The sequence below is a fragment of the Sinohyriopsis cumingii genome, unplaced genomic scaffold (genome assembly GCF_028554795.1).
Source record: "Sinohyriopsis cumingii isolate HCF-2022 unplaced genomic scaffold, ASM2855479v2 utg000379l, whole genome shotgun sequence".
Taxonomy (NCBI): domain Eukaryota; kingdom Metazoa; phylum Mollusca; class Bivalvia; order Unionida; family Unionidae; genus Sinohyriopsis; species Sinohyriopsis cumingii.
The window spans coordinates 2,187,267-2,209,505 of NW_028315894.1; the positions used below are offsets into that span (position 1 = coordinate 2,187,267).

General features: G+C 36.5%; 1 protein-coding gene across 8 annotated transcripts in view; it reads left to right on the forward strand.

The window, feature by feature from the left end:
• Window positions 1-22,239, forward strand: part of LOC149774224 (uncharacterized) — a 154,925-nt gene that overhangs the window by 15,078 nt on the left and 117,608 nt on the right. For 2 of the 8 annotated variants that reach the window (XM_089945631.1, XM_089945629.1), the window contains exon 1: window positions 13,512-14,786. The exons of 5 other annotated variants lie outside the window; for them this stretch is intronic. The gene's annotated coding sequence lies outside the window, so the exon portion shown is untranslated. Of the gene's footprint in view, window positions 1-13,511; window positions 14,787-18,440; window positions 18,536-22,239 lie in introns of those variants that run through there. One more of the 8 variants, XM_089945632.1, reaches the window with a different exon arrangement.

The window sequence follows — 22,239 nt, forward strand, 5'->3', positions numbered from 1 at the left end:
AAATGGAAAAAAACAATTAGAGAATCGCTGGGGATTTCACCCTCAAGAATTACGAAATCTGATAGATTTTCCTCGACAATTTTATTTTAAAAAAATAATTTTGTCATCAGAATAAAGTAAATCTGATTTCACGCTGAGGTTGAAAATTGTTAAGATTTTACGTATAAATTTATATTTAAAAATTCTCCACGCAAGTCAATTAAGTGTCTGGATTGGTCAGTAAGTTTCAAATGTATTCTTGATAATAAATTATTATGACATCGTAGATAAACAGGATTAATAGGTTCTTGTACAATCAAATATCCTGTACAATCAAATATCCAGCTGGTACTTGCAGAGTAAATGTGTAATGAATATATCCTTGTTGAGCTTGATTTGATTTTTCAAGTTTTATTGGATGGCTGCCATCAATTACATTGCATACAAGATTGACTGAGATAGTTGAAGTTATATTAATGAGTACTGGTGAAATGTGACGACCTTCACCATATGGATCATTGTTATGTCTTAGAAGAGATGCTGTTGGGGCTATTTTTCTCCATGACTCGAGTATTTTGGGAAACTTTTCATTGATAAGATCGTTGACTGATTTCTTTAGTTTGTCAGTTTTAAATCCGGGAAGTATAAATTTTAATATATCTGCTTCAGCTTTTTTATAGTGATTAATAATAATATATAATTGCCTGATGTTTGTTATTTTTCTACTTCCTATATCATAAGTACTAGTATATATTATTTCGATAATAACTTGATTAGTAAATTCAAGATCTGATACAATTTGATTTAAATGTTGTATCGTTTCAATAATTTTCTTCTTCTTTAGGTCGTTATTAGTATACTCCAGGATATAATTTTTAAATAATTGCACTAATGTTGTGAATGTAGTTATATGTTCAGTTTTAATTTTATCAGCCAGTGATCTGAAATCTCTTTCATAAACAATATTATTGGAAGTTTTATCAAAATCAATTCTCTGGCTGATTATTCTTGGGCTTTAGGAGATTTCTTGTTATCCGATATTTTGTATTTCAGCAATTTCTCCAGGCAGGCTCTGTATTTCTGCAGCTTCTAGTTGTTTTGGTGTTTTTCTATCTGTTATGTTGCGCTGCTTGGCTCTCCCTCTCTCCTTGCTGTCCTCTTGCTAACGAATGAAACCTCTCTCTTAAACCATCATCATCATCATATTTAAATTATATTCTGTGCTGTTTTAATTAGGGATAGTACTGCACCAGTGACCGCTTATCTAGGTGTTCTAATTGGTTATTTTTTTATATATTTTTTTTGTATCTTTTGTGCCTGAAGGTGAGGCTGTGCCTTAGTGCTATAGTGTTGATTGTGCTATAGATAATATACCGTCTCCTAGCAGTATGAAAAGATGTTATTGTCCTTAATTTTATTGATTGGTATTTATTTGTTCTTTTGTTTAAATCCCACCATTTTTCCCAATGTCGGTAAGGAAATTTATGATATTTTGGTAAGTATTGTCCTTATTTAGGTTTTGTTCTTTAAGGAATTCAGGGTAGGTCGGTGGGGACGCTATTTTGTGTTCTTTAGTCCTAAACCTAATTCTTTGAGTTCTATACTTATGGCAGGTGTTGAATACATGTTCTAACCTTTTTGGTGTGGGCAGTGTGGGCATTTGCCATTTGAATATGTGGTGGTTGTCAAATATTTCCCATAGCTGGTGGCTAGTTTGGTTTTGCCTATTATTATCCTATTGATATGTTTCTGGTCCTGACTTATAATGAGTTGTGGTGGTTTGTTATATCTTGTGACCTTGTTTAAGATGGAGCATAGCTTGTGTCCTTTTTTGCTGCTATGCCACAGTTGTTGCCATTTACTGTCAGTTTTAATTCTGATAATACTGTACAGTTCTTGGATGCTGTAGTATAATGTTACTGAGTTAGGTTCATGTAGATGTTGTTTAGCTACTTGACCTGCATTATCATTACATGTTAGGCCGATGTGGGAGGGCACCCACATGAACTCTATTTTTCCGTCTGCTATGTAGTAGTTTAATTAAGTGATTGGTTTCCATCAGAAAGTTGTTTTTTGTGATAGAGTGGTTTGATTTGATCGAGTTGATGATGCTAAGAGAGTTGCTAATGATAACTGCTTTTTTAATGTTTGTTAGTTGGAGCCATTTTAGGGCTTCCATAATGGCCCATAATTAGGCTGTGTAAATGGAGCAGGTATCAGGTAATCTTGCTCCGAATTCAGTGTTTGTTTCAGGGATTACTATTGCTGCTGAAGTTTTGTTCGGATTTGTAATCTTTGAGCCATCGGTGTATATCTTGGTGTACCCTATGTATTTTTCTTCAAGTTCGGCTAATATTTTGGTCCTTCTATCATGTGTCTGGTCTAGTTTGTTGCCGTAAGTAAGGGCTGTTGTATCACAGTTTGGGTTATCTCCGGTCCAAGGTGTTGGGTCTGTTTAACTACATTGCTCAGCTTGTAATGTGGGTAGGATAAGATCTTTTGTTAGCTCATGTATTTTGTTTGCACTGGGTGGTTGTGGTACAGTTTCCTGCTGAAAGGGATATGACTTTGTTGGATAATTTTCCTAGTGGGGTGGCTAGTTTTGTGAATTGAAACTCATGCGGCATATCTTCATGTTTTCATTTCTTCTTAGTTTCAGTGGTAGTTCTCCAGTGAGAATTTGGAGCTCCTCTAGGGAGGTTGAATTTAACGCTCCAGTGCAGATGGTTAGTGCCTTATATTGTATGGAATCTAGTTTGTTAAGTGTTGTTTGTTTGGCTGATGCATAGACTTGACATCCGTTATCTAGTTTGAATTTTATAAGTGACCTGTATAATGTTAAAAGGGTTTTTGATTGGCCCCCCACATAGTTCCCTTGAGGTTTCTTAGTAGGTTTAGATCAGTTTGATGATGATAATAAAATTTAGGTCACCTATGCATCTAGTGCTTTCGCAACTTGTTAAGTCCTGAAGGTCAGGATTCTTAATTAGTCAGGGTTGTGGGTATGGTGCCACCACAGCCCCGTTTTTATGTGCAATTGTCGCACTCCTTAATTTTGAATTTTGGACATGTCTAGGCGAGGCAAAGAGGAACGGGACCCCGGTGACACAGCAAGCCATTGGATGTTGGTACGCCCTGGAACACTGATACTTGTATGATCAAATTTTAGTCCAGTTTTGCTATTGGACACTTACTTTCCCAATAATGTGTAAGCTACCTGTGCAATTTTCCAATTTCTTGAGTTTTATAATTTCCTTTAGTATTTTAATGAAAGATTGGAATTTTGTTTACATAGTGTACTTTTAACTTTCTAAATGGTACCAATCAGCTGGGTATCAGGTACCCTATATACTTTTGTATCCTGCTAGTTTTCTTTTTTTTTTAATAATGTTTTTTTTATTTTATTTTTCCATCTGCCTTTGGGGTATAGGGGGCTCTGGATAGAGGTAGTACCTTTGTTGTCTGGCTGCTGCATTCTCTGAGTGGACGGACGCACTGGTCCTCATCCATCTCCCAAATCTCTCACGTCTGCCTCCAAGAAGGAATTATTCCTGGCATACCCCGGTACACCGCTTCATCTGGCGGGCCAAACGACGTTGAGGGGGTGATGTTAACACTGCATCACTAGGCGCATGAACTTTTACAGGGAAGTCATCAGCTAGGGCGGAAGGTCTCTACAGATCAATGACCAAGTGTTCGGGACCAGGGCGCACCATATGTATTAGTGGATTGCAGCTGTGGCCTTCCAGCTGTGGTTCAAAAAAGCAGGGGAGGCAGATCTCTTCAGTCATGGTTGGCCATCTGCCTTGGAGACGGAAACTCTGATATAAAACCTACGGCCTGCAGATCTCGCTGTCACCGTCCTGGCTTGCTGGGCCATGGCAGATGAACCCCAGGTTTAAAGGGTGAGGCCAGTTTGCGCAGACTGCACTCCACCTAAAAGCTCCATTGCGCAGACATGAAGGAACTGTCTACTGTTTACGTTTGACTCTATCAAGCCTTGCAGCAATGGGAAAGGGCCAAAAAGGGCAAGTGAAAGATGTCCCTGGAAGCTGCAGTCCCAATCCTGCATGCAGGCGACTCAGGCCTTTGGCCATCTGGTGTTGATCCGGAGATGACACCATCACCTGGTAACAGCCTGAGTGACCAAGCAGCCTTTTCTAGGGACAGCACTGCTTGCTCCGCATGGAGAGGAGCCTAGAAAAGGTGGCCTAACCAAAGCTCGTCTCCTTACCCTCCCCATTTGGCCTGCCGCAGCCAACGGGCATCTTCAAACACGGTCGAAACTTAACAGAAAAAACAAGGCATGCCCCACCTGATTCACATCATGCCAAAAGACAAAAACTGGCTTGTTGGAACATCAGAACAATGCTAGACTCAACCGACAGCAACAGACCAGAACGATGCTCTGCCTTAATTGCACACGAACTCTCTTGCCTTGTTGTTGACATTGCTGCACTTAGTGAAGTCCGCCTTTCAGAGGAGGGAAGTTTGAGAGAACTCCGCGCTGGATACACCCTGTACTGGTCAGGAAAACCAACAACTGAAAATCGACTTTCAGGAGTTGGTTTCATGGTCAAGGACTCAATCGCCACCAAGTTAACAAAACTTCTCACTGGTCACAATGACCGTATCATGTCCATGCATCACCCATTAGGGAACCAACAACATGCCACACTCTTCAGACACTCAGACACTCCAAGCAGATCCTTCGGAAAAGGATAAATTCTACGCTGACAAGTGCAGACTTATCAAGAGTGTCCCAGAGAGCGACAAATTAATCGTCCTCCGAGATTTCAATGCCAGAGTGAGCCGAAAATCAGAAGCCTGGAAAGCTGTTCTTGGGAAACATGGCATGGGCAGCTGCAATGACAATGGGTGCCTGCTTCTTGAAGTTTGCGCAGAATTACAGCTCACCATCACAAACACTGTATTTCAGTAGAAAGACAGCCTGAAAACTACCTGGATGCATCCTAGATCAAAACACATTTCTACACATGGGAAAGTGCATCCGCTATTAAATTATCTTTTTCCTTGATGTGCCTGATGTCAAGATTATACTCCTGTAACAACAAACTCCACTTTCTTAGTTTTTGATTTTTTTCATCTTGCCGATGAAAGTAAAGGGTTGTGGTCACTAAACACAATAATCGAAGGAGTTGAACTTAAAGGTAAACTTCAAAATGTTGTAGTGCCAATATCAGAGCCAAACATTCCTTCTCGATTGTTTAATAATTTCTTTGGTGCTTATTAAATTTCTTAGAAAAATAGCACACTGGATGATCAATACCATTTTCATCTTGAATAAAAACTGCTCCAACCCCAACATCATTTCCATCAACAGACAATTTAAATGATTGCTGAAATTTGGAGCAGTAAGAACTGGCGCATTTTTAAGTATGGCTTTTAACTTGTCAAAAGCCTCCTGACATTTTTCAGTCCAAAGGAACTTGTTTTTCTACTCAATAAATTTGTCAGGGGTTCAGCAATTATAGAAAAATTGGAACAAAATTTCCGATAGTATCCACCATACCGAAAAATTGCATCAGTTGCTTTTTATTTACAGGCACAGGGAATTCAGAGATAGCTTGACCTTAGCATCTATTGGTTTAAATTGTCCATGCCCCACAATATGTCCTAGAAAAGTTACACTAGCACGGCAGTACTCACTGTTAGATAAATTAATTGTCAAGCTTGCATCTGTGAGTCTGTCAAAGAATTTCTGAATTGCTGCTAAATGTTCTTTCCAGGTGTCGTTGTAGATGATGACATCATTGCTGTAAGCATCACAATTTTCTAGACCAGAGGTAATCATATTCATTAGACACTGAAATGTACTTGGCGACCCTTTCATCCCAAAAGGCATTACTTTATATTGGCAACATCCATCTGGAGTCACGAATGCCGAAAATTTGTTCGCTCTTTCCGTTAGTGCAATTTGCCAAAATCCTTTCATAAGGTCAAATTTGGTGACATACTTGGCATTCCCGATTTTATCAATACAGTCATAGATTCTTGGTAATGGGAATGAATCTGTTTTTGTCACAATGTTCACCTTCCTATAATCAGTGCACATACGGAAAGTTTTATCTGGTTTTCGAACAATTATGCATGGTGAACTCTAGTCACTTTTACTGGGCTCTAAAAGATCATTCTTCAGCAAATACTGAATTTCCTTTTTCAAGTATTCCTGTTTGAGAGGGTTTATCCTGTATGGATGTTGTTTCATATGTTTGGAATTTACAATCTCAACGTCATGGAAAATTGTATTTGTTCTTGTAGGAATATCTGGAAATAAGTGCTCATATTCAAATAATAACTGTTTGAGTTCATTTCTTTCTTGCACTTGCAAATATGAAAGTTTCTGGTCTAGATCTTTCATAATTTCTTTATTCCGAAGATTTGTACCTCCAATATCTCCAATATCAGTGGAATCCAGTGATATTAATTCACTTAAATCTTCGCTGAGTGGGACAGATACAACTAAATTAATTGCATGTTTAACCTGGCTATCTCTTTCAATATACTCTTTTAGCATGTTTATTTGGCAGAGTTGTTTTTGTTTACACTTCCCAGGAGTATTTATGATGTAACTGAAGTCATTAATTTTCCTGTCAACTGTGTAGGGACCATAATACTTTGCCTGAAGAGGATTTTGTGGTATGGGCAAGAGAGCCAGGACTCTATCGCCAGGCTGAAAACTCCTTTCCTTCAAGTTTGTATCATATCTTGACTTCATTTTTGATTGAGTATAGTGAAGATTTGCTCTTGCGAACTCACAAGCCTTTGACAACTTTTTCTTAAAATTGGAAACATGATCAAGAAGATTAATTTCAATATCTTCATTAGAAAGAATTTTCTCTTTCAATAACTTCAATGGTCCACGCACAGTGTGTCCAAAAACCAATTCAAAGGGACTGAAGCCTAGACATTCTTGAACTGATTACCTAACAGCATTCAGTAGTAAGTGAATGCCTTCATCCCAATCTTTACGCGTATCAAAACAATATGATCGAATCATATTTTTCAAAGACTGATGAAATCTTTCTAATGCCCCTTGGCTCTCAGGGTAATAGGCAGAAGATTTGAATTGTTTGATGCCTAATTCATACATAGCTTGCTGGAAAATTCCAAATATGAAGTTTGAGCCTTGGTCAGACTAGACAGATTTGGGAAGGCCAAATTGAGTAAAAATCTTTATCAAAGCTTTTACTATTCTTTTAGATTTTATATTCCTCAAAGGAATTGCCTCTGGAAACCTTGTTAACACACACATAATGGTCAACAGGTGTTGGTTACCTGACTTTGTCTTAGGTAAGGGACCAACACATTGTACCATAATTCTACTAAATGGTTCGTCAAAGGCAGGAATAGGTTCTAGATGTGCCTTAGGTATGTTCTGATTGGGTTTTCCTACCATTTGACAAGATCTACAGTATTTGGCAACATCTCTTTTGTTTTTAGGCCAATAGAAGTGAGTCAAGACTTGTGATAAATTTTATTAATAAATGACCAGCCAAAGGAGTTTCATGGGCCAAACTTATCATGTCCTGTCTGTAAGGTTTTGGAACTACAATCTTATAGTTCACTGACCACTCGTCACCAACAGGTACCTCGGGAGATCTCCATTTTCTCATAAGAATTCCATTTTTAATGAAATAACAGACAGGAACTTCAGTGGCTTCAGTTTCACTAATGGCTTTTTGAAACAAACAGAAGATCTCATGATCTTTTTCCTGTTCGAGGACAAGTGATTGTCACTTGTCACCCTGATTAGAATAAAGAGAATGATTTGTTAAAAGAGGATCACTGTGATCAATACCCTCTGATTGATCCAAACAAGGAGTGAAAGTGACCTCATCAAAAGACTGACCAATACATGTGTCAGCTAAAGGAATACTTTCCTAATTAGTATCATTCTCAAGAGCTTTCTTTGCCATAGCTCTGGTAACTGCACAAGCGGGAAATATATCAGGGAATTCTTTATCAATTGGATTGACTTTCTGATCCAAACAAGGCTCGTCAGTTACAAGTGGATTAACCACAACATTGTCTCCAGCTAGGTCATTGCCGAGTAATAAATGAATGCCTCCAACGGGTAAAACAGAAACTGTGCCAACTATCACAGGTCCAGAGACTAAGTCTGATGACAAATTTACACAATGGAGAGGAACATTAACAAAGCCGCACTCTACTCCCAGAACAAGAACACTTTCATTAGAAGAAGACTTTTCAGAAAAACGCAAAGTACCTGACAATAAAAGACTCTGAGAAGCTCTTGTGTCTCTTAAAATCTTAATAGGGATGGGATTGGCCAAATCATCCAAGAGTGATATAGAACCCTTCGATATGAATGGTTCATAATTCTCCATACTAAAATCAGACAGGGGTTTATTAGACCCAACAAATGTATTGCTTTCAATATATGACCGTGACCTTGACCTCTTAGAAATAAGAGCATTTGGAATAGGTCTGTCTTGATTATGATGCCTATTCGTTAATTTGCAGCAATGAGAAATAGTGTGTCCTTTTTTCTCACGATAGGTACATGTAGGAAGAGACAAGGATCTAGAATCAAGCTTCTCTTAAGTTTGATTTTTAGGAGTTGTGCCAGTTTGAGCTTTAGAAGGGCTTGTATTAGGCTGAAATACTTTTCTGTCAGAAGACTGATGAATAGAAGTCTTATTTATAAAAAGAACTTTATGAATTAACGCATACTCATCAGTGGGACGAGCAGCAATTTCAAAAGTTTCAATCTTGTGATCGTCAAGATGAGGCTTAATGTCACTGTGGACACAATTTTTGAACTTTTCAAGTAATGCCAGTTGTTTGAGACTTTCATAATCTTGTTCAACATTCTTGGCTAAGCACCATCTATCAAATAACTGCCTTTTTCTCAAGCAAATTCGACATGAGTTTGTCAACCTTCTTTTCTATACTATAGTTTCTGAATTTTTTCAGATATGCTTCAGGGACTAACTCATAACCCCTTAAGATGCATTCTTTGACCGTATCATAGTCACCACTTTGTTGAACTGACAGTGAATGGTAATATCACCAGTGTTTCCCTTTACCCTCATTTGCACTTCAGAGACCCCCAAATTTTTAATTTGACCCCCAGTTTTCATACCAAAGTTTGTTTTTTACTCAGTCTGACCCCCAGTTTTGACACCAAGGAGATTTTTGACTCTCAGTCTTGCACCCCTAATGGATACACTGTATCACTAGCTTTACCAGTGAGTACACATTGTAATAATTGAGCCCAATGCTCCCTTGGCTGCTTCAAATTTTCAGCAACTTTTTCAAAATAAGGAAAATATTTGTCTACTTCTTTTTCTCTGAAAGGGGGTACTAATCTAATATTCTTTGCAAGATCAAAACTTAAATGTGGATTTGAAATATGAATGTGCTTTTCACTTGCCAGTTCCATTTCTTTCGTTCTACATTGATATTCCCTCTCTTCCTTTGCATTTGCATTTGTTCTTTTTGTAACTGCATTTGTCTTTCTTGCTCTTTTTCTTCTGCTTGTAAATGCATTTGTTTTTCTTTCTCTCTTTCCTCTTTCTCTCTCTCTCCTCTTTCTCATATTGTAAATTCATTTGTTTTTCTTGTAATTGTATTTGTTCTTTTTCTTTCTCCAATTTCATTTGTTCTTTCTCTTTCTCCAATTTTCATTTGTTTTTTCTCTTTCTTCAACTGTAACTACATTTGTTTTTCTCTTTCTTCTTTCTGAAGCTCCAGCTTCCTCAGCTCCAATTCCATCTTGTATTTTAATTCTAATTCCCTCATTTTTGTGTCAGAGTCTGATGCAGACTTACTGACTGAAACCAAAGCTCTTTTAACCAAAACATTCTTTTCTACGAAATACTGAACCAAAATATTTCTTATTTACTGTTTCGATAAGGAAGCCTTTACTTCAGAAAGATCGTATTTTCTGGCAAGTTGAATCAAATCATCTTTTCTGAAAAGATCTAATTGTTCCTGGGTAGGATTTGAAAGAAAGATTTCTACTTTTTATGACATTTTAGAAAAAGCTTGTCAATCTCACTAAACATTTCAAAAACATGGGGAATTCGAATTTCAGAAAACAATGTTTTCCGGAATACAAATATTTCGGACGAGCTACCAAATTTACATGTTACGTGTTTAGGCTCGAATAAACAGTAACACAGAAAGAGTGAAAACAAGAAGCGTTTTAAAATTTAACAAATATTTTATTTCCCTGGGAAAATTCCGTAAAAATGAAAAAAGGAGAACTTACAGTTTCAAGAATCAAATCCAAAAATAATTTAAGAATAATCCACAAATTAAATTGCAGAAGTCCTAGTAATAAATATTCTAATAATTTCAAGTTTGAATCCTGATGGAAAATCCAAGATGGATGATGATGTATGCTATAGTCAGTACTGTGCTTATCTACAGTTCCTTGTAGAAATACAAATAATGACACTCCGTTGTTGGAAATCCAAATTAAATTTGTAAGCAATGTCTTTCCAAAATTTCTGTGTGGGCATTCAAAATATTTCCAGAGAAAAAAGAATTAATCCTTTTGAAATCCAACTGCACTGAAGAAAATTAGAACTCAAAATCTGGCTACAACAAAATAACTTGATATCCGTGTAAACAGACCAAAACTGAGAAATCTCTCTCTTCGCACCTCTATTAAAACTAACAAATGCACAGTTTATGGAAAAACCGGAATTGCGAAATCGAAAGGGGGGTCACGTGATCGTGTTTATGTCACGTACACCAAAAATGACCCTGAAAAAAAACAATCATCTTAAAATAAAATAGAACTTGTTTACGAAGGTTGCAATAAATTCTAAAACAAGGTCAGGAATTAGATCAACACCTGGTGTTTACAAAAAGAATGATTCAGGTCAACTGATTTTCTGGAAAAATATCATCTCCACTGAATAAATTTACATTATAATAGCATATAATAGAATAAAAAAAATGTAAAACTGACAAACAATTAAATTGAAATAAATATGAATTAAATCAGATATATGTAACAGATGGATTCAAGTGGTGTAATGGTATATACATACAATATAATTCTGCCTCTCTAGTCTGTTAAAATAGACAAGTTACAGTTAGAGCTGAAGTTCCACAGTCATCAAATTACTGAATCATCGTATTGTACTTTTCCTGCAGCTTAACAAGTGAAGGAGTTAAAAACTGTTTTCATCATGGGTACTTGCTGTCAAAACAATGCCTGAAGCCACTAAAGTAGGCGAGCAGACTATCCTTCTGGTGTTGTTGTGTGTGACTAATTTTCTGCTTCATGGATGTTAATCTAAGCTTCTTTTTTTTTTTCTCAAAGCAAATTAAAACCACATTTGAGTTCCAAGGTACAACCACATTTGAGTTCCAAGGTACGAGCTTGGTTTGGATTTTGATGCTTTCTATCTATAGATGACCATAAGACCTGTGATCATATAAGCTTTGCTGTAGTTGAAGGTTTTCACTACAAACAAGCCACTAAAATTTTGTGTGATGAATTTAAACACCTTAACTATTTACTTCATATGTGAACTCTGAACCAAAGTTGTTAAATGTGTGGTGATTTAGTTGGCAAGTTCAAAGTTGTTAATTAAGTATGGATTAAGTTGGTGACAGACTGTGACGATGTTAGAATGGGGTTACAAAGTATGAGCTTAATGTGACCCTTCCCACTCTGTTGAGATATTTTGATGTTTATGTTGGGGTTTGGGGTCAGAACCAATTAGCTATCAAAAAGTTGGAATTTGCTGTCACCTGGAGAAAGCCAGATTCATGAAGCATAGATCACTTGTCAGTGATGTTTTTGTTAGCAACCTGTGACTACCACCTTGTGATATGCTTGCTGCTTGATGAGTCTTTTTCTTCAGGTTGCTGTGACAGCGACAGGTTTCTGGTTGTTGTTCTCTGAATGAATATGTTGAGAATTAAGTATGTTTTAGATCATTTTGAAAACGTGATTCTAATATTTTTGAAGTTTTTGTACAAGAACATTGGAAAGAGGTTTATTGTTCATGTCACATGAATATTGGATCTCTGTTCGTGTTGGTTGTGACATTAGCAATGCATATATACCAGATCTTATTTCATCTATGCTATAGTTTTTTCTAATTTATCTGTGGATTAAAGACAAATAGACTGCACCAGTGGCATAGTGGTTAGAGCGTCCGTCTCGGATGTGGTAGATCGCGAGTTTGAACCCCGGCTGAGCCATACCAAGGACTTATAAAAATGGTTAGCTGCCTTGCTAGGCACTCAGCATTAAGAGGTTAGTGTTAGGACTGGTCAGCCTGGCATCAGGATAATGTGACTGGATGGGACATCATACTACATGTCAGCAGCATGATACCCCAGTGTTATGTATCATTATAAACTGTCACAATGCAGACATTGTAGTGATATGACAGGAAAATTGTTAAAGCTACATTAAAAATCCAAATCACACACACACACAAAATGTTCATTGATATATGATTATATATATGTTGTTAGGATCCCATTATTTTAATTGGGTTAGGAGGGGACCTGGTTTATTTGTTTCATTAAATTTCTGTCCCCCAAATACATGGAAAAACGTTTTCTGATTTGTAGAAAAGAATTAAATATATCCAATATTATAACTTGGAATTTTTTTTTCTTGAGATAGAATTAAAAGGAAAGAAACTAATCTGGTTCAAGAGCAAATCCCAGGATCCCCCTCTCCATTCCAATATGTAATGGTCCATCCCTAATGAAGGGGAGGTGAAATGAATTATTTTCAAGATGTGAATTGATATAATTGAAGACTATATATATAGAGGCAACTGCTGAACATCTAGAGGAAGTGGTAATTACTCATAAAATGTGTAAATAGTACCACTTAAGTAACCAGCCATTTCACTTGAGTGTGTGACCTGCCTGAGCTTTTTTTTTTAAAAACAAAAACATTTCAGACCCATTTAGCTTTAAAAGAATATTTTTGCTTGGATTTGTAGAAAAAAATAAGAAATAAATTATCTTACTGTAAAAGAAACAAAAATATAACATGAAGTATGCACATCAATAGACTGTGAGATTTTACATCCAATTTGTATCCTTGCAGGTTGCCTGTATTAATGAGAATTATTCTCTAATGATGATTTCTGATTTTAGAAATCCTTGCAATCTACATCAATTTGTTCTGCAGAAAAATGAAATAGTTTGCAAACGGTTGCATGATAATGGGCTTTTGGCCAGGTCTCATGCCCCAGATGTGACATTTTTGGGAGTAAATTTGGTAAAGATGGAGGAGATATTCCTATGTGTACAGCTGTTGTTGAAGGCAGTGTGTACTGTGACTTACGTCTCAGACTATTTGAACCTCAGATTATAAATATTCCCCTACAACCCATCAAATCAAAGATACCCAAGGAGCACTTGGCTGACCAGTATTAAATACTCGAATACATATGCAGTGTATGTAACAGAAGTAAACAGAACCTGCACAAGACTGAGTACACATTAATGTTATTAAGATCATCACCAAATACACACATCCTGTATACTTAGATGTTTTGTTTTTTATTAATATGCCTGTAGTTTATTAGTGTGATTTTTGAGTGATAAATGTGAAATTGCCCCAAAAGACTGAATACTTAAGATTGGATTACAGACACGCCCACACACAATTTGTTTCAGTCTGCATCTGAACTGAACCATGACATTTGATCTTAATGTTAATACAGTCACCTGATTGTGTTAATTACCTTTTGTGTTTGGAATACAGAATATAAAATGTATACAGTTATGGAATATTTAATTTTCCATTTTATTAAACTAATATACATGTTGAAAGATTCCCCAGAGAGACATTAAAGTTGCATCCCTTTCCAAAAGATCTCAGGACACTGGTGAAAATAACACAATTTTTAAGTGAATACATGCTAAAATAGGTGGATTTTTATGTTTTTTAAAGCTTAAATTTACTGTACATTTCATATATTTCTGAATTTTTTGATGCATTTCAATAAATTGAGAGAAATGCATTTTCACCAATGATCTCTGACCTACTGCAAAAGGGATGCAATTCTCACATCACCACAGAAAGTACTGACTAGGTACAGTTGACATGCACAGCTACAGATAAGGTGTGTATGCTTTTGTTGTTGCTGAGTTTAATTATAGTGGAGTGCGCACAATTGTGCATGTGCCACTTTTTTCTGACTGTACCACAGCCTGCTAGTTGTTCCTGGGGAAGGGAATGGTGCCACCTCCCCCAGGCTTTTATGGGTTCAAGGAACCCTGATAGTTTGGCCTCAGTCTGTGGGTCCATAAAGGTCCCTTACAGTTGAATGGTTGGCTGTCTTTAGTGGGAAGGATCGCAGCTCGGGAACGGTCCTGGTTGCTTCACATCGCTGGTTTCTTGTTGCATTTGCCTGATTTTTTTTATAGTTTTTTTTATTATTTTTTTTTTGTTGTTTTTTTTTTTTCAAAATTTTCTAAAAAGGGGGATGTTCTATGCTGTTTATAGAGGTTCTTAGTAGAAATCATGTATGAAGAGAGATTTTCATGGTTATTACGGTATTACTAGTCGAGGTGTTTAGGGTGTGCTTCCTATGTTATGTTATTTATAAGTTTTTAGATATTGCCTCTTTAAGTTATTTATTTGTTAATGTTTTTAGAGATTGAATGTTATTTATACTTTATTTAGCAAGAGACCGGAGTCCTAGCCGATTACACGGTTCGTTAAGGACATCAAGGACCAGAGTCCTAGCTGATTACTCGGTTCGTTAAGGACATCTAGGACATCTGATTTTACGGTTTCCTTAGTTTTTGATAGGTGCTTCGTAAGTGAATTATTTATTAATATTTTTGTAAAATTGAATGATATGTTATGGATTTTTATGTGGTGGCTTCTAAATTTATTTAGCTAGTTACTGGGTCTTTTGGTTTTGTGGGGATAGTAATTATATTTTGTTCCTAAGTCCTGCATGCTGAGTCTATGAATTTATTTATATTTTTATATGCTGATTGTTTATTTTTATTTGAGTCCATAAGTAACTCTGGGTATGTGTGTGGTGATCCAATCTCTTTTTGGTTTTTGATAAATATTTTCCTAGCGGGTTGATATTTTGGGCATATATTGAATACGTGGTGTAGATCTTCGGTGGCGTGGCAGTTAAAGCAGTTAATGGTTGCTGGTTTGGGTCCTGTAAACCTTGCAAAACTGCTTGCTAGTTTAGTTTTTCCAGTTATTATCCTGTTTATGGTTTTCTGTTCTAAATAGGTACCCTTTGGTAGCTGTATGTTCCTATCTATGGCTTTTTGGGTTTCATGGTGCTTTTTACATTTTGTGGAGGAGTTCCAAAAGTCTTGCCATTTTTGGTCTCTATATGTTTGTGCGAAGCTTAGTGCTTCTGTAGAGCTATAGTTAAGCTTGATAGAGTTTTGATCTCCTAGTTTGGTTTGTGCAACTTTGTCTGCTGTTTCGTTGCCAGAGATTCCACTGTGCGACGGTATCTACATGAGCTCAACTAATTGATGTGCTGTGGTGATATCGTTGATTAATTGGCATGCTGTGTCGAGGAATTGTTCCCTAGAGTGTGTATTGCGATTTTGGATTGATTTGATAACACTTAGGGAATCGCTTATAATGACTGCTTTAGGTAATTGGTTGTCTTTGATCCATTGTAGTGATTCAGGTATAGCCCAGAATTCAGTGGTGTAAATGGAGCAATAGTCAGGTAATCTGGATCCTGTTTGTATATTGAATTCAGGGATGACTATTGCTGCTGCAGTTCTTGGTGGTTGTTTGTTTTTGATCCATCGGTATATATTTTAACATAGACCGGGTATTTTTGGTTGATTTTGTTTACCAGTACAGGTTTTAGTAAGTTTTCTTGTCCTTCTTTATTGCCTAATTTGGTAGCTTCAATGTTAATCCTTGGTGCAGCATTTTGTGCAAAATCTTGGACTATTTATGTAGTTTTCCAGCTTATGGTACACTCCTGACTGTCCTAGTTTTATTATTGAGGGTATTGGCTCGGTAGCCTCTATAACTGCTTTGTTTGTTTCTTGTCCCTTGTGATTTTTAAGACGATAGACTTTGGTGGTCTGTGTTCCAGTTGCTGTGAGTTTATGAAGTAGGAGTTCATTGCTTATGTCCTTGTTGTATCCGTTTCGTGCTATTACTTTTTTAAAGATAGTGGTTTTAGTGGGTTCAGCCAGATTAGTTGTGGTTTCACTGTGTTTGGAGTTAGAAATGACTCGTGTTTTCCTTTGAGTGCTATGGTGTCTCTCTACTTTGATCTTTATTGGGCCTATAGTTTCAATTTGGTTGAATTTTTCCACCTGTTGAATTGTGCTGCATTGGACAATCAAGTAGTTTCGCCTTGGTCTTATCAGTTTGAATTGTCCAGTGTGAATTTTGGCTAGTGCTGTCATAGTACTATTGGTACTTAGACTAGTAATTCTGTTGCACCTGTTGCTTATATATATGGTGTTTTCGATGGAATGATTTAGTGAATTTTGTTTTGGGGGTTCTGTTGTTTTATTTCCAGTTTTGAGTTAACCTTACTTCTGGGGGGTTGGGTTTGGTTGTTTTGGGGTTTTAGCGTGCCCTTGCCTTTACCTAGGTATGTGTTTTGGGGGTTTTGGGTTGTTTGGGGTCTTTGGGTTGCCTTATTAGTGATGCTGCTGTGTAGTTTGGTAGTGATTCATTGGATTTGTTCCCATAGGTTGGTGGTTCCCTTGGTGTTATTATCCCAGTTGGTCCAGGAGTTTGGCTTTAGTGTATAGTTTCTTTCCTAATGTTTTGATTTATTGTTTTTTGCTTGATTTCCTGTTGTTGGTTTGTTTGCATGTTTTTAGGATGGGTTGTTTCATTTTTGGTGAATTTTGGGGTGCTGGTTATGGTTATGTGGTCTAATTGTGGGGAGTTTAAGGTAAGCAGGTTACTGTCAAATTCATTTGTTAGGTTTGGAATAGTGGTGTCTATATCTTCATCTGTGTGTGCTTTTTCTGCTTCCTTGAAGAGGATTGGCGATAGTATTGGCATTGTATTTATATTGTTCCCTGGATTGTAGTTTTGTATTTCTAGTAGTTTCTGTTGGTGGGGTGGGGGGGTGTTTGTTATGTCAGCTGGTTTGTGGTTTGTTTGGTCTGTGTTTGTGACCAGAATTTGGGGTCCCAGTTTGATGTTGGTTGAATTGGAGTTTGCTGTGGTTGGTACGACTTGCGTTAATCTTGCTTGTTTTACATGCTTTATTGGTGCTGTTTGGAGTTGTGAAACATCCATTATTTTTACTGATTTGTTGATAGGGTTGTTTGGTGGCTTTTGTGTTTGCGTGTTTGGATTGAATAGAGCCATTTGTTTCGACCTAGTTTGCATTCTTCTACTTAAATTGCGTCTAGCATTGAATGATGACTTATCTTTTGTTTTTGTCCTAACGTCCAGTCTGCTCCTTCGCTCCAAGTCTCTCCTTTGTTCCTTTGTTTTCTGTTACATGTTCCTATCCTTTCTTCCTTTGAGAGTTCCTTTGTTATATGCACTTCCTTTGTTCTTGGCTTGGCAGGTTGCTAACCTTTTCCTCTTTATAGTATTATTTCTTTGCTCTTATTTTCCTGTTCCTTTCTTCTGTGTTAATTGGTGATGGTGGTGGCTGCACTCAGTAGAACTTTTAAAATTATACTCCAAGCCGGTTTTACACAGTAAGCAAATTGAGAGATAGTTTTCAAACTTGACGTTATGTGTGTATGCTTGTGTATTGTATGCAAAGTGAAACTAAAAAGGCATAGATATTTTTAAATATGTTTCAGTAATGCAAAACAATTTAAGAGTTTAATTTGCCTGCACAATAGTGGCATTTCAAGTTTTGTAATTGGACATTCAATTAAGGCCCCAAAAATGTGTTTCTGTTTGGCTGACCATCCGTTTTTCAGTGCCAACCCTAGTACTTTTTCCCCCAGTGTAAAAACAAAAAAAAATTAAAATATAAAAACTCTGACATTGATTTGTCCATCTAATTGAGCTTGTTTGGCCCAGTATTTGAAGTGCTTAGTACAATATATATACTAATCATTATAATATTTTATTTTTTTTATTTTTATTATCTTTTTCAGTCATCATATGCATGTATATTATAATGATTTGTATCATTGTATGAAGAGTATTAAATGGGAAATAATTAATTGACAGCATGCTTAACTCCCCTTATTTCAGATTTTATAACTTTCAACATGTTTACCATTTAATACTTTTATGTTGGAATCCATTGAAATTATTAGAGATAACTGTCATTGATCATGGATTACTGTCTTAGATCAAGGAAAATTAATTGGATCCATATAAAACTATCAGACCAAGTCAAGGTGCCGATGTTTCACAGAAATCTGAATGGGAAAGTGGGTGGTTAATGATGAAATAAAGATGGAGCTTGAAAATATTTATTATTATTTTAGCATATTCAATTTGCTTTATTTATTTCTACTTGATTCTTTAGAAATTATCATGAATCCTACAAAGATGCATCTTAGAAGAAATCCTGAAGAGTACATGGTCACAGTGAAAACACTCTCCAAACAGTTATATAATAAAGTATACCCTTATGTAGCACTAGATACCTTTTTCCACACTGTACCTGTATGAGTAAATCATGTTTCAGAGCAAAGCAAACGTGTGATATTTGTTTTTTGAACGGTTTTAACATAATTCAAAGATATTAGTATGGATGTAATTTCTGTGTCAAAAATGGAGGCTTTATCCAGTAATCAGCTGGCCATGATGCCATGGGACCTTGTAAAGCAGCTCCAACATTGTCTCCATCTTGCAACTGCCAGTATACAGGAATGTGTGACCATGATGAGAGGCTCATGTCTCACTGAATGTACTCTGAAAAACAAGATTTGTTCAGAATTTTTTTTACTGGCAAAAATCAAATATTAAGGGGTTGGGGGGTTGGGTTGATTACATATATGGTGATTTGGGAAAGCAGAACTTTACAGTAAGGATAACATTAGTTTTGCTGCTCCTTGCATGGTAATGACAAATTCTTGTGCCAAAGGTGAAATTAATGTTGGTTTCTGAGCATACAAGGTTTGGTATTTGAGCCTAATAACTCTTATATGCAGGATTAGTTAGCATACTGAAGAGTCAATTTCATTCATAAAGTGGTGGCTCGTTTTACTTCAGCATAGAGGCTTTTCTGAAGGAAAAGTTTTGAAAAGCTTTAAATGTTTCCAGGTCAAGTTCAGAGTTCAAGTCCCTAACTGTGTATCCGATCAAACATCGTTTAACAGAAATAAAGTTAAATGATAATCATGCAGATGACTTATTGTTTATTGATGTATATGGCACACCAAGTAGACACGTTAGAGGTTCAGGGGCGGAGGTGGTGTTGTTGAGGGAAGTATATTGGTTTATCATTTGAAAGGAGAAATGATATAGAATCATTCAATATGGATACAGGTAAATCAATCAAATACAGAGCCTTTCCTAGTGGACTTTGTCCTCTTCAGCGAAGGTGGAATGAAATGAGCATTTTGAAAAGCAACTAGATAAAGTGACTGATGATCGAAATGAAGTAAACAGTTTAGGTGACTCAAACAAAGATCTTATGAATACTGTAATCAGATTAACAGAAATTGGTTGAATTTCACAGAAACTTTTGGTCTAACCCAATTAGTGGAAAACCCAACACAAGAAACTGATCTCTCAAAAACTCTAATGGAACATATATATACAAATATCAAAGAAAAAGTGACAAAAATACATATTCCAAAGATAGATGTCAGTGATCACTTTCCTATTTTCCATACCAGAAAATCTGGCTTAAAAACAGCTGTAAAATCCAAACAAAAATCCAACAACTTATCCAGGAAGACCAGATTATTAATGAGATGTTGAAATAGCAAATACATTCACCCCATTTTTTAACTACGAAAGTTCAGTTCAGAAAAAATTTGACCTGACACAAAATTTGTTATCTCTGCAATAACAAATGAAAAGGTTTTAAAAGGTTTGCAAACTCTTGCAACAAGGAAATCAACATATAATATTGGACCAAGTCTCTTGAGGGCTGATGCAGATATAATATCTGACAGCATAGCTTACATATGTAATTTAAGCATATCCACCTTACTGTTTCTCCAACAATTGGCACAAGTAAGCCCCATTTCACAAGACTGGCAGCAGCAAGATGTCAGAACTACAGACTGATGTCTATCTTACCAACATTGTCCAAACTACCTGAGAAACATATTGACAATCTTTTGATATACCTTACAAACTATAACTTAATTCATAAAAACCAATCAAGGTTCAGAAGAAACCACTCCTGTGAGACAGCCTTGGTCTCCATGATAGACAGATGGATTTCTGCCTTAGATCATGGAAAATTGGTTGGATAGATACAATTTGATCTTAAAAAGCTTTTGACCTTGTTGATCAAGATATTCTTATTAACAAATTGAGCATTTATCAATGTGACAAGTCAGTGGTTGGTTGGTTTAGATCATATCTAACAATGAGAAAAAGGTGTGTCAAAATAAATGGCAGTTTTTCTAAAGAAGAACCAATTGCATATGGTGTACCAGGCTGAGGGATCAATCCTAGGCCCACTCTTTCTTGTTTTACGACACTATCAGATTTCAAACAGCTAAAATCAGACCAAGAGGTCTCCCTTCAAATAGCATTACTTAGAATAGCTTCCTAGCATGAAAGTAAACACAGACAAGACTAAAGTATTAATGGTTACTATCAAACAAAAGGGAGCAAAATTGGAAAAGAATTTAAATCTTAAGTTGAATGAAATTTGTTTAATAATGGATACCAATGACAAAGTCCTTGCAGTTATAGTTGACAACAATTTTCAATGGAAGGAACATATTCAAGTAATATGTTATAAAGTTAGTTCATCTCTGGTTTTTTAGCAAGATAAGGCCATGTCTATCAACTAAACATAGGTTTATATATTATAAATGCTATATACAACCATACCTCGACTACTTTAATGTTGCCTGGGAAAAATTATTCTGCTTGCAAAAGAGAGCTTGCAGACTTATCTTAGATAATGCTGAAAACATCCCAAATGCAATGAATGATATTAAAATGTTAATAACCATCTTTCCATCCTAAAACCAAATAAAGAACTCTGTAAGAAAAGTTTTAAAATATTCAGGATCACTAATTTAGAACAGAATCCCAAAGGAAATTATAGAAAATACAAATATAAATTAATTATAATCTAATACAATGGATGAAAAGTGGAACCTGTTCTATTTGACAAATACATCACATCTAAAAGTATAAAATCACTAGCCTACCTTTTGTTGTCAACCTACTTTTGAACTGTATATACACAATGTACCTAGTTGCTTCAGTGCAACAAGTGGTTGTCAGTACAGCCTAGAGCATGACCTTGATGATTACCATCCAATGAACCAGAATTCAGTGTGACTGCTGGGGACTCACATACACTTGAGATTGCCCTGGCCTCGTTGTGAGCATAGTACAGTTGTCCTAATATCTGATCACAACCGTTTGCTCGCGAACATTTATTTGTTTTTTTTCAGCAGACACTGGAGCCAACTGGCATACTATCGAACTTTCTTCAGGCATGTATGAGATATCATCAATCAATGAAGAAATGCTATGAAAGATTTCAATGGTAACTGGTAAGGACTCCAAAATTTCCATACATTCCCATGAGCCCATTGTTCTGTCATTGCCATATGATCTCAAACGTAATCGGTGGATGTGCACCGTCATCCATAAGGTCAGTGTAAGGCTGGCCTGGCTGCATCCCAGAGACTAAAAGATTCTTGCATGTGGGATATCACATCATGCCTGACATTGTGAGAATTACCTCACAACCCAAGTTAATTTAACCTGCGATGCCGTCAGTGGCAGTTATGAAAGCAGGTCTGACAACAAAAGGCATAGTTGCACAGGGTTATATTCTGTTTGGGTTTTCACCCACCATGGAACCAGGTGGTTTGATCTTGATTATGCCCGCAGCACCTGTGTATCTGCCATCCCATAATAATCGGTTGACTCATATTAATTTTCCCTGGTGGGTCAGCACAGTGGTACATGGTAGATCTGCGGGGGTGAAACATTGATGATACAACTATACATTAGAGATCGGCCTGACTTTTAGTTATTATAACAACAATGACATTCATGCATGGACTTGTTAACATGAGAAAACCTGTGTACGTGACCTGTTACAGAAATGGGCTCGGTAACATTTGTGAAATATTTGTGAGTGCACCAAATGCACTCACAGCTCTGACCATGCG